Source organism: Cetorhinus maximus, chromosome 21 (genome assembly GCF_964194155.1).
Source record: "Cetorhinus maximus chromosome 21, sCetMax3.hap1.1, whole genome shotgun sequence".
NCBI lineage: Eukaryota > Metazoa > Chordata > Chondrichthyes > Lamniformes > Cetorhinidae > Cetorhinus > Cetorhinus maximus.
Window position 1 is genome coordinate 41,941,036 of NC_135899.1, and position 12,375 is coordinate 41,953,410.

Sequence of the window (12,375 nt, forward strand, 5' to 3'; positions counted from 1 at the left end):
TCTCTGATCCGAAGTGAATCAGGGCTCGGGCCAGAGCCTATTACCGTGTCTGTTCTCTCTGGATCTGTCCAGTGAGGACTCTTGCAGAGTTTAGTGGGAGGATCTGCTTGCAGCCTTTCCTGTGCCTCTTGTGGAGGAGGTTGTCAGGATTGGCTCTTCACGGGCCAGGCGCAGTGATCGCCCTCTCGGTTTACACTGGCGATGTGCTCCTCATAGTCACAGACCCTGTTGATCTGTGGAGGGTCTCAGCAAGTCTGCTCTGCAGTGTCCTCCGCCATGATCAACTGGGAGAAATGTCCTGGACTCCAGGTCAGTCAGTGGTGGCTAGACTCCCCACCAGAGGAGCTCAGGCCTTTTGCCTGGGGCATCTTCCACCTCCTGTATCTGGGAGTCTATCTTAGCCCAACTGAGGAATCCTGGCTGGTGAACTGGCAAGAGCTGGAGGTCAAAGTCACCAAGAGTGCTGGACAGGACTGCTCCGAGTGCTGTCCTACAGGAGTTAAGCTGGTCATAAACCAACTGGTGGCCACTGTGCTGTGGTACTGGTTGTTCACCCTCCCTGGGTTTGTCATCAAGCTACAGGAGAAACTAGTTGTCTGCTGGGACAAAAAGGCACACCAGGTCTATATAATGAGCAGAATCCTGCTGGCGGGATTTTCCAGTCCAGCTGAATCAATGGATTTTTGAATAGCTTGCTGTGTTTTCCTGCTCCACTCTCACTGTGACGGGACTGTAAAATTCCACCCATTGTGGTGTTGAGTTGGAGTAATTTCAATAATTCCCGAAAACAGTTAGTTGCAAACACTTAACTTTAATGTAAGATATTTACAGTGATGAGAACCCTTACACGATGCTGCTTTCTCCTAGACTCTCAGATCACATGAGCATATGTCACTTCCTTCTGTGACATCACAGACTATTAGAGTTAACCCTTTATAGGACTTGGTCTAACATATTCCATGGGCAACAATTTCCCCCATCAGGGGGGAAGTGTGGGAGCGGGTGCAGGCAGGTCTCCGATCGGTGGTCCCAGTCAGGGCCGCGCCGCCATTTTATGTGGGTGGGCCAATTAAGGCCCGCCCAGCGTGACATCCGCCAGGAAGCGCTATGCACTCCCTGTGCGGGGGGTGGTGGGGGAGGAATTCCTTAGCCGGGTGTGCGCTTTTTTGTGCATGCGTGTGAAAGAGCGCACAGATCTCCCTGAGGCTGGGTGCTGCCTCAGGGAGATCGGCTCCGGTTCAAAAGTTGAAATAAAGGTAATAAAAAAATTTCCCTGTCACGTTTCCTCATGTGACACATGTTGGGACATGTCCATAACTTTTATTAAAGCATTTGATAAAAATTTAAAAGCCCTCATGAAGCCTCATCCCGCCTGTGGATGAGGTTTCATGCTTTTTTCGAGGCCTGCCAGGGCTCCCGGCCTGCCCGACAACCTTAAGATTGGACGGGCAGGTCCATTAATCATGTAAATAATTTTTTTAGTCGCCTCAATAGGCCGTCTACAGTTCGGCGGGCGTGCAGCCAAACTGAAAATCTAAATGACGCAGGGTGACATCAGGGCGCCCGCCCGATGAATCCCTGCGTAATTTTATGCGTCAGCGAGCGGGTCCCGCCCCCACTCGCCGACCGGAAAATGCTGGCGCATGATATTCCAGGTCTCTGCTGAGGCACTGAGTCTCCCACTGAGAGGTTGGTGTGCCTTCACACTCAGGTGACAACTTTCTGCCTTCAGACTCTGCAGAGGTACCTTTACATCAAGCCCACTCCTAGATGATGTGTGCTGGTGAAGTATTTCTTCCGCTATCTGCATGGCCTCAACTATGAAAGGCAGCTCCTCTTTATAGACTGGGGAATTCTCAGTGCTTCCTTGCAGGAACTGCCTCTCTTTTACCAGGAACTGATCAGAGTTTGGAACGTGGTCGCCCCCAGCCAGAGCTCTCTCCTGTCAGGGGTAATGGCTATTGTCAGAGAGCTGCAGCTCAGGAATCTACACCTCCACCAGTATGGGCTCATGTGGCTAGTGGTAGAGAGGGGCAGGGTTTGTCAAGGTGACCAGATTCGGGGACTTACTGGATGGCAAGGAGCAGGCTGCATATCACTGAAAGAACTAGTGTGATGTGCATCACTGGATAACGCCCAGCTTGTGACATAACCTTAACAACTTGATGTTCAGTCCTGACTGCACTCGGTGTCGAGGTGGCTCAGGTGTGTGGAGCACTCCCATCTGAGCTGACCCCCATTCAGACACAATTTCTCATTGGCCCTGGGCCCTGACACCTTGAGCCTCAGTCCCACAACCTGAGCAGTATCTTGGAAATGTTGTCTGTGCCATTCCACTCTGCACAGAGTGGTTTCCTGTACGGGCTGCTCTTGCACACTCTCCACTTCCTCGCCCTCATTGGCACTCCGGAGACACCGTGAATGCCATGTCCTGCTGTCCAGAGGAGGTGGGGGGTCTCCAGTGGAAGGTTCGCTACGTGGAAGCCCTCCCTCCCTCCATTGTGAATTTGGCATGGAGGATGTTGCATGCAGCAGTCCCATGCAATAGATGGTTAAGTTGTTTCATGGACTCCCAGGTCGCCTGGGATTTCAGTGTTTCTTGTTTTTCCGTGTTTCATATTAATGGAAAGTGTGAAAAGTTTCAGCCCCTCTTGCATTAGCTGAAGGGCTGGTTCTCAGTTTCTGCTAGCCCTCAGTCCCTGATCAGCTCCTGAACTTTGGCCACTCAATATGGCGGGGGGCTGCAGGCATATTTGAAGACCTCCTTGTTAGCCTGCTCCTGGGCCCCACCAAGATGGCCATCAACAGTTGAGGGGGTCATTTGAACCAACTGCCTGCCTCTCTTCCATGTTTACGTCTGGATGTGGATTTCCTTGGACAGGGAGCATGCGATGTCTGGTACACTTGAGCCTCCCCATGACTGGTGGACACTGGGGGAATTGACATTATTAACCCTGGGAATTACATTTTAATTTACGTTTCCTTTAAAGTTTCGGTGGGCGGGGGGGGATCATTTGGTTTGTTTTTTATTACAGTGGGACAGGACTACATTTTGCAAATGGGGCATTTAATTGGTAATGGGTTTACAAAAAATATATAATGGGGATTGGAATGAAAATGTGCTGGTTAGGGAGTTAGGAGGTACATTTAGGTGATGTGTATCTTTGTAAATGAAAGCTTATAAAAATGTGTAAATATTGGCTCCAGTTCTATCCTTCATTGATTGGCTATCTGTACTATAACATGGTAGCAGTTGCCTAAAGGTGAAGGTTGGAAATTAAGAATTATTTTTTATTATTTTTTTCATGTTCATAAAATTAAAATCTTCGTGACTATTGTGGAGAATGACAGAAAGCAAGTATAAATTGTTGGCGTATGATTGTTTTAAGTGCCTCATATGGACAGGCTGCAGGCTCTAACTGATGTTCAGTTCATTGAGAAGGAGGCTCTTTTGGATGAGAGGCTTGTTACCTTAAAAGAATCCTGGGAAGCAATCATTTTCTCTAGCCTTTATGGAACAAATGAGACATTCCACAGTAGCAAATAGAAGTCTCAATAATTGCCAGATTTTGAAATAGTCCAGGATACCAGATGCAGGTGTCAATACAATGGAAAAATTGAAGATAGAATGAGGATGAAAGCACCTTTACCAGATCTGACTTTTTGAACAGAAGACAGAGTTGTAATAATTATAATGCACAAATATGTCGTGGGAATGCTTAAGGAAAAGTTAATGAGTGCTTCAGGTGTGAGTTAAAGTATCAACATGCGATGAACTGTCCTAAGTGGAGAGGCAGTGTCCTTGAAATCATGCATGATACAGAGGATTCTGAGGAAGAGAATGAAATTAACGATAAATCCAAACAAATCATACTGGTTTTAAGTTTAAGCCCTGTGATGACTAAGGAAGCCACAGGCTCCATTCATTGTGCAGTTTTAAATAGTACTTGTACTTCAACAGTATGTGGAAAATATTGGTTAAAATGTTATCTTGGTTCAGTAAATAGTTAGGATTGATACAAGGTTCAGGAATATAAAAATACTGCTTGCTTTTGGTTGTTGATGACAGCACATTGAGGTCACTAGTGAGAGATCTATGCTGCTGAGTAAATCAGAACCACAGAAAAGTTACTACACAGAAGGAGGCTATTTGGCCCATCTTGTCCATGCCAGCCCGAGGACACCCAGGTGCCCTATCTAATCCCACCTTCCTGCACCCGGCCCATAGCCCTGCAGCTTACAGCACTTAAGGTGCAGATCCAGGTACTTTTTAAAAGAGTTTAAAGTTTGTGCCTCTACCACAAAGTTGGGCAGTGAATTCCAGACACTCACTACCCTCTGCGTAAAAAAGTTCTTCCTCATGTCCCCCCTACACCTTCTGCCACTTATCTTGAATCAATGTCCCCTGGTTCTAGAATTCTCCACCAAGGGAAACAATTTTATCCTGTTCACTCTATCTATTCCCCTCATAAGTTTCGACACCTCAATCAAGTCACCTCTCAGCCTTCTTTGTTCTAAGGAAAATAACCTTCTATGAAAAAGGCACAGCAATGATAAGGCAACTTTTTTTGAAAGTCAGCTGATCTACAATTTATTGACTCAGGTCATTATCGTATCCCCTTAACAAAACCTGATGTTTTTCATCAGTGTTAGACCAATATTAATGCCTTCAGGAGAAAAGAATCAGGGGGGAAAACGCAAATTGTCTCACATTACATCCACAATTTGTTCAACATACTTGTCAAGGGCTAAAAATCCTGCTAAAAGATGCAGGTGTAGTTGATGAAGAGCATACAAGACTAATGGAAGAGATTAGTGAGAAATGTGAAATCTGTAAAATAAAGTTTCGCAGGACGATGTCATGTTCTATTGTAAATCTTTCATTGGCATGTGTCTTTAACAGGGTAGCTGCTGTCATGCTCAGTACCAGCAGGTCATATTCTGACCTTCAAACTCATTTTATATTTTTCAGAACTGGACACGAAAGGCTGTAAAAGATGGCTGTCCAAGGATCACCTGCTTTCTTTTGATGATTAAAACTACTGCCCTGTCCCATGAGGGGAAAAAAGATCATTCCAGACTGATGTGAGTCAATGTGAGTCCCTGAAACCAATCAAAAGGGCATTATCTGATTTGAATGGGTCATTCTAAAACAAAGACACTGTCTCAAACCCTCAGAGGTGGTAACCCACAACACAGGATGTGGAATCAATATAAACAAACAGCTGAAACTGAGACACACACACACTCACACTCTACAGGAGCTGACACTGAGATACGTTTGTACAGTATCAGAAGGGCACCAATTCTCTCCCTCTCTCTCACACACACAAACACCCTCACACACAGTCAGACTCACGTAGATATATTCTCCCTCTCGCACACATACATACACACATTCTCTCTCTCTCTCTCACACACACACATACACATGCACACAGACACATGTGCGGGCACACTCACACAGGTATATTCTCTCTCACAAACAAACACACACACACCTTTGACCACAAGTCCATCAGGCAGCGGTCGGCACTTAATGTCCTAGAGGCCCTGCGGGAAAAGGAGAGGGTGGATCCTGTGGGATGGTTCCCCGAGCAGACTGTCAAAGTCATTTGGCAGAATGCCTCATCACCAGAACTTTCCAACAAGCACCAAGACGTAGCTTGGCTGGTGGTGAGAAAGGCCCTCCCCGTCAGTTCCTTCCTACACACCAGGAGTCTCACCCCCTCTGCACGTTGCCCTCGAGGTGGCTGTGGTGGGGAAGAGACCGTTGTTCACCTCCTTGTGGATTGTGCCTTTGCAAAGAGGGTCTGGAGAAAGATGCAGTGGTTTCTGTCGAGGTTCATCCCGAGCAGTTCTGTGACACAGGACTCTGTGCTCTACGAGCTGTTCCCAGGGACACACACCGAGACAAACATCAACTGCAGCTGGAGGATCATCAACTCAGTGAAAGACGCTCTTTGTTCTGCCCGAACTTGTTGGTCTTCCAGTGCAAAGAGTTGTCCCCGACCGAGTGTTGCAGACTGGCACATTCCAAAGTCCAGGACTACGTGCTGAGAGATGCACTAAAGCTTGGGGCAGCCAAAGGCGCAATGGGGAAAGGTCGCTGTCTAAGACCTTTCTGCCACAGTGCACCGAGGGGACACCTTGGGCTGACGGCTCACAATGAATGTATGCATTGAATACTAATTGTATTATAATTGTATTGAAGCACCTCAGAGTACAACATGATGTATGTTGATAACTCCAATCCCAATGTACTGTCTGACTGTCTGTAATGACCATATTGAAATGATTGTAATATTCATTGATTGTATTGAAGCACCTCGTGATCCATGTGTAAAAGTTGAATCTGATTGCACTTTTTGTGATGGCGATTTAGGAATGTTTTGTAATGTTCTTCCAGATATTTTATGAATAAAGTATATTTTTCAAAAAAAAAATCAGATGGGAGTGATGTGTAAAGTGAGGAGAGGAGAGAAGGAATGAAGTGTGGTGGGAAGCAGGGATGAAGAGGAGAGTAGGAAATTGTGGTGAATTACTTTGGCAGCATCAATATTCACTCCTTAGCACTTATGTAGGTGTGAACACAACTCTTGTGCTGGACTGACTCTTACTAAGCTGTTCGATGTGCTGGCTCATCATTTGTTAGTGCAACAATCCATGGGATCAAAAGATTGAGTGTATATCTCAGGAATCTCTGGCTAGTGATGTCTACTGCACAAAATCCAACATCTCCTGTCCACTTTCACAGGCACTAATGGGGCTTACAGACTTAGCCAATGTTCACACTGCCTGCTGGGCCAGTCCTGAAAGCCCAGCTCATCACATTCCTCTGAGTCACTGGCGTCTGCATTCCAGACACTAGGAAACATGCATGGTCACTGAGGGGCTGGAGCCAGCTGTAAACACAGAAAAATCAACAATACACGGTGCAGCTCCACCCTACACCCAACACAATGGGTCACGTCATATGGGAGCATTTGATGTTCCATTTAATATGGCTGCAGTGATAGTACTCTAAAGTCTCCTGCAGTCTGTCACATCTAATACTCCCAATCCTTGTTGATGGATTTCCAGCATCCGCAGTAGTTTTTTGTTTTTATCTTTGTTGATGTACTCTAGTTAATCTCTACACTACACACAGAACATAACCTAATAAAGACTGACAGGTGGCTAACAGGATGCTTTGCCCTGAGTCCAGGTAGAGCTAACCCCGTAGGATTATACCCGTCACAGAGTGCCACAAAGACCAGATTCAGGGTGAGCAGAGGGGTGCAGACGGGGAGGGTGTGCTATGGAGTCTCTCCAACGGTCAGTCATAAAGAATGCTGAAGTTGTGGTCAGGTGCATGGGGACTCACCGGCACACCACAGTCCCAGGAAAAGATAGATGGATATCACATCTCCCACCCAAAACCAAACGGAGCCATGCATCAGGTTCTGTCTTGAATACAGGCAGAGGGGTAGGGGCTGGGGTTAAATTCCCACAGCGTTTCTGTGACCATGTGTAAGAATGGGCACTGAGTCACTCGAAACTGCCAGACGTGTCAATAGTCAGCGTTGACGTTTCGAGTCCTCATGACCCTTCAACAGAACTGTTGAAGGGTCATGAGGACTCGAAACGTCAACTGTTTTCTTCTTCGCCGATGCTGCCAGACCTGCTGAGTTTTTCCAGGTAATTCTGTTTTTGTTTTGGATTTCCAGCATCCGCAGTAGTTTTTTGTTTTTATGTCAATAGTCAGCCTTCATTCAGAATCGACAGTAACTGTACCCGACTGGACTTGAATTGCTGAGGCCATTTGTGAAGAGAAGAGGCCAATAATATGAGCTAGAATTTTGGGTGATTGGCAGTGAATGAGAGATTGGTTGTGAACGTGCTCAGTATGATTCACACCTCACTGGGTCTGACTCTCGGGGCTGATCTTCAGCAGTGTTTCTTTGTGTGTTTTGTTGAGTGAGCAATGCCTTTCAGAGTCAGTGACTGGAAATATGGGCATGGAATTCACTGCAAAAATTAATCATCAGAAACTTCGAATAACAGAGGCAGCCGCTCAGTGCTCCTTTTCAGAGAGACTGCCAGAACAGGTTAGTGGGAAATTCTGACTTCATTATCCGATGAATTAAAATAAAGGATTTGGTTTAACACGGTGGCTGCTGCTAGGGTCTGTCTGTGACTGTCTGAATTGTCCTGTTGTTAGCTCTGGATCAGTGATACAATGCTTATCTTTTGTGTCAGCAGGTTGTGAGCTCAAATCTCCCCCTTCCCCCCCGCCCTCCAGAGACTTAAGCACATAATGTAGGCTGACACTCCCAATGCAATACTGAGGGCATTCTGCACTGTCAAAGGTGCTGCCTTTCTAATGCAGTGTTAAACTGAGGTCCTGTCTCTCCTTCCAAGTGGATGTTAAAGGCCCCATGACACTATTGCGAAGGAGAGCAGGGAAGCTAGGGAGGTTATGCTGAACCTTTATAAATCTCTGATTAGGCCACAACTAGAGTATTGTGTCCAGTTCTGGTCACCACACTTTAGGAAGGATGTGAGGACCCTCAGGAGGAGATTTACCAGAATGGTTCCGGGGATGGGGGATTTTAGTTTCAAGGTTAGATTGGAGAAGATGGGGTTGTTCTCCTTGGAGCAAAGGAGATTGGGGGGAGATTTGACAGAGGAGTACAAGATTGTCAAGAGGTTTTTTGGTGCAGTTGGTAGCATCCCTGCCTCGGAGCTGGAACCTCCAGGTTCAAGTCTCACTCCAGAACTTGATGACCAAGGAAGGTGCATTCATAACATGGCCAAACAGGTCGAGTATCAACTTATAAATCTTTCCAACACACGCCAATGGCAGATGGTAAGAGAGGGAGAGATTCCTGCTCATGTGATGGAAAGAAAGTTGGAGCCTCCACCATCACTATCCATAACTCTAAACTACAACATGCATGTTGCTCCTGAGTGAACTGTAACACATGGAAGATTATGACAGGTTTAGATAAGGTAGGTAAAGGAAGGCTGTTCCTCTAAGCTGATGGTCACACGCAGATTTAAGGTTTTGGGCAAAGAGATGCAGGGGGAATGTGAAGAAGAGCTTTTTTTATCTAGTGAGTGATAATGAGCTAAAACCTGCTGTCCATGAGGGTGGAGAAAGCAGAGGCGGTCAATGATTTCAACAGGAAATTGGATAGGCACTTGAAAGAAATAAAGCTACAGGGTAATGGGGTTAGAGTGGGGGAGTGAGGCTGACTGAATTACTCCACAGAGAGCCAACTAAGACTCAATGGGCTGAATGGCCTTCTTCTGTGCCATAAATGACTCATTGACTCTGTGGTTTCCCTGGGATTATTCCCTATTTATCCCTCAACAAACACCTAAAACCAAGTTTAAAAAGTAGTTGCCAAGGATCTAAAGGTCTAGGTACCAGTATAGAAGAGACTGCCAGACTGACCTCCTGCTGGTGAACCTGTCAGGGCTGAAAGTCGCTCATTGTGGAGTCACGTCCAGGTTTCTGCATTCTATTGGAGCCCACACCCAATCCCTCCAACCCACAATTCCACCCAATAATCAGGGCATGTGTTGGCAATTGGTAAAGTATTGGTTTCATGGTAGATTATTGGGTTAATGAATGAAAGGATAAGGTAACTCTGACAAACTGAGCTGATTCTTTAATGAAGTAACAGAGAAGGTTGATGAGGCTCGTGCTATTGCTGTCCCCTTTCAGGCTTGTCACAACATTTCAGCCAATTGGATAGAAAGAGCAGGAGCAGCACGGATACTACATTGATACATGATTAACAAACAGAAAATTGTGGTGAATGACTATTCTTCAGACTGAATATATATTAATAACTTAGACTTGGGGTCACAGGACATAATTTCAAAATTTGCAGATGACAGGAAACTTGGAAGTGCAGTGAACAGTGAGGAAGGTAGTAACTTCAAGGAGAAATCATTGGGCTGGTGAAATGGGCAGACACATGGCAGATGACATTTAACTCAAATGAATTGTGAGGTGATACCATATCCTAAGGTCTTAAAAGAGGTGGCTCATGAGGCAGTAGATGTGTTAGTGTTAATTTTCCAAAATTCCCTAGATTCTCAAAAAGGTCCATTTGACTGGAAAGTAGCAAATATAACCTCTCTATTCAAGAAAAGAGGGAGGTAGAAAACAGGAAACTATAGGCCAGTTAGCCTGACGTTTGTTGTGGGGAAGTTATTAGAATCAATCATTAAGGAGGTTATAGTAGGGCACTTAGAGAAACTCAAAGTAATCAGGAAGAGTCAGCATGGTTTTGTGAAAGGGAAGGCAGCTCACCACCACCTTCTCAAGGACAACTAGGAATGGGCAATAAATACTGGCCCAGCCAGCGAAGCCCACATGCCATGAATGAATTAAAAAAAACATAGATAGGTTGAGTGAGTGGGCAAAAATCTGGCAGATGGAGTATAATGTGGGAAAATGTGAAGTTGTTCACTTTGGCAGGAAGAATAAAAAAGCAGAGTATTACTTAAACGACTGCAGAATTCTGAGGTGCAGAGGGATCTAGGTGTTCTAGTACATGAGTCACAAAAAGTTAGTATGTAGGTACAACAAGTAATTATGAAGGTTAATGGAATGCTATCCTTTATTATGAGAGGAATTGAACATAAAAGTAAGGATGTTATGCTTCAGTTATACAGGTGAGACCGCATCTCAAATATTATGTGCAGTTTTGGTCTCCTTATTTAAGGATGTAAATGCATTGGAGGTGGTTCAGAGGAGGTTTACTAGATTGATACCAGGAATGAGTGGGTTGTCTTATGACGAAAAGTTGGACAGACCGGGCTTGTTTCCACTGGCTGTGTTCTCCAACAGGATTTCCGCCTGTCTCTTCTGCCCTGTTCACCTTCATTGCTTTCCATTTCTCTCCTGGTGTTTGACAAGGTGTTTACTAAAACCCGCTTTCACAGCCATATTTCCTTTCTCAGTGACTGTCTCTGTCTCCGACTCACCCCACGTGGATTTCAACTGAAATTCCATCCCTCTTGTTTCGAACCCACCCAGGATTACAGGTATCTCCGGGACATAAAACGTTTCTCGGACTGCTGTTCCCGTCGCATTCTGAGATCCACACTCAGTGCCATGCGCCACCATATGAACACAATCGACCTCTCCCTCCAGCAGCACCGCCGCACCCTTTTTCAAAGCTGCGCGTGCCCCCAGTTTCATTTTATTCTTCGCCTCATCCGTCGCCTCAACAAGAAACTTTTTCTCTTTCTCTCAAGTGCTAAGGAACGCAAGCTCCAACAACTCATCGACACCAACACCCATCTGGGACCCTCCACCCCTACTTATCCCTCCGTCCCCACCCCATCTTCCAATCCCAGCCCCAGCCGCGTATTCACTATACCCTCTGACCTTCCCCTCTCCGATGCTGAATGTTCAGTGCTCAGCAAAGGACTTAGTCTCATACCCTTACGCCCTCATCTCAATGAATTTCGGGCTCGGCATGATGCTGAACTCTTCTTCCGCCATCTTCGTCTCCGTGCTCACTTCTTTGGGCAGGAGTCCTCTCCCCGTTCAACGGATCCTTTTACCCACCTCCAATATTCTCCCTCCACCTGGACCCCTCTGGATTCTTACCTTCTCTTGATCTTTTCATTGAGAACTGTCGGCGTGACATTAGCCGTCTCAATTTCTCTGCTCCTCTCACCCATTCTAATCTGTCTCTCTCTGAACTTACTGCACTCCGTTCTCTCAGGTCCAACCCCAACATTGTCATCAAACCCGCTGACAAGGGTGGTGCTGTTGTTGTCTGGCGCACTGACCTCTACCTCGCGGAGGCTGAGCGTCAACTCGCAGACACTTCCTCCTACCTCTCCCTGGACCATGACCCCACCACAGAACATCAAGCCATTGTTTCCAGGACTGTCACTGACCTCATCTCCTCTGGAGATCTTCCTCCCACAGCTTCCAACCAGGTAGTCGCCCAACCTCGGACGGCCCGCTTCTACCTCCTACCCAAAATCCACAAACAGAACTGTCCTGGCAGACCGATCGTGTCAGCCTGTTCCTGCCCCATGGAACTCATTTCTCGTTATCTTGACTCCCTTCTCTCTCCCCTTGTCCAGTCCCTTCCCACCTACATCTGTGATTCCTCTGACACCTTACGTCACATCAACAATTTCCAGTTCCCTGGCCCCAACCGCTTCCTCTTCACCTCTTGGATGTCCAAACCCTCTACACCTCCATCCCCCACCAGGATGGTCTGAGGGCCCTTAGCTTCTTCCTTGAACAGAGGACCCAACAATCCCCATCCACCACTACTCTCCTCTGTCTGGCTGAACTTGTTCTCACACTGAACAATTTCTCCTTTAACTCCTCTCACTTCCTCCAAATAA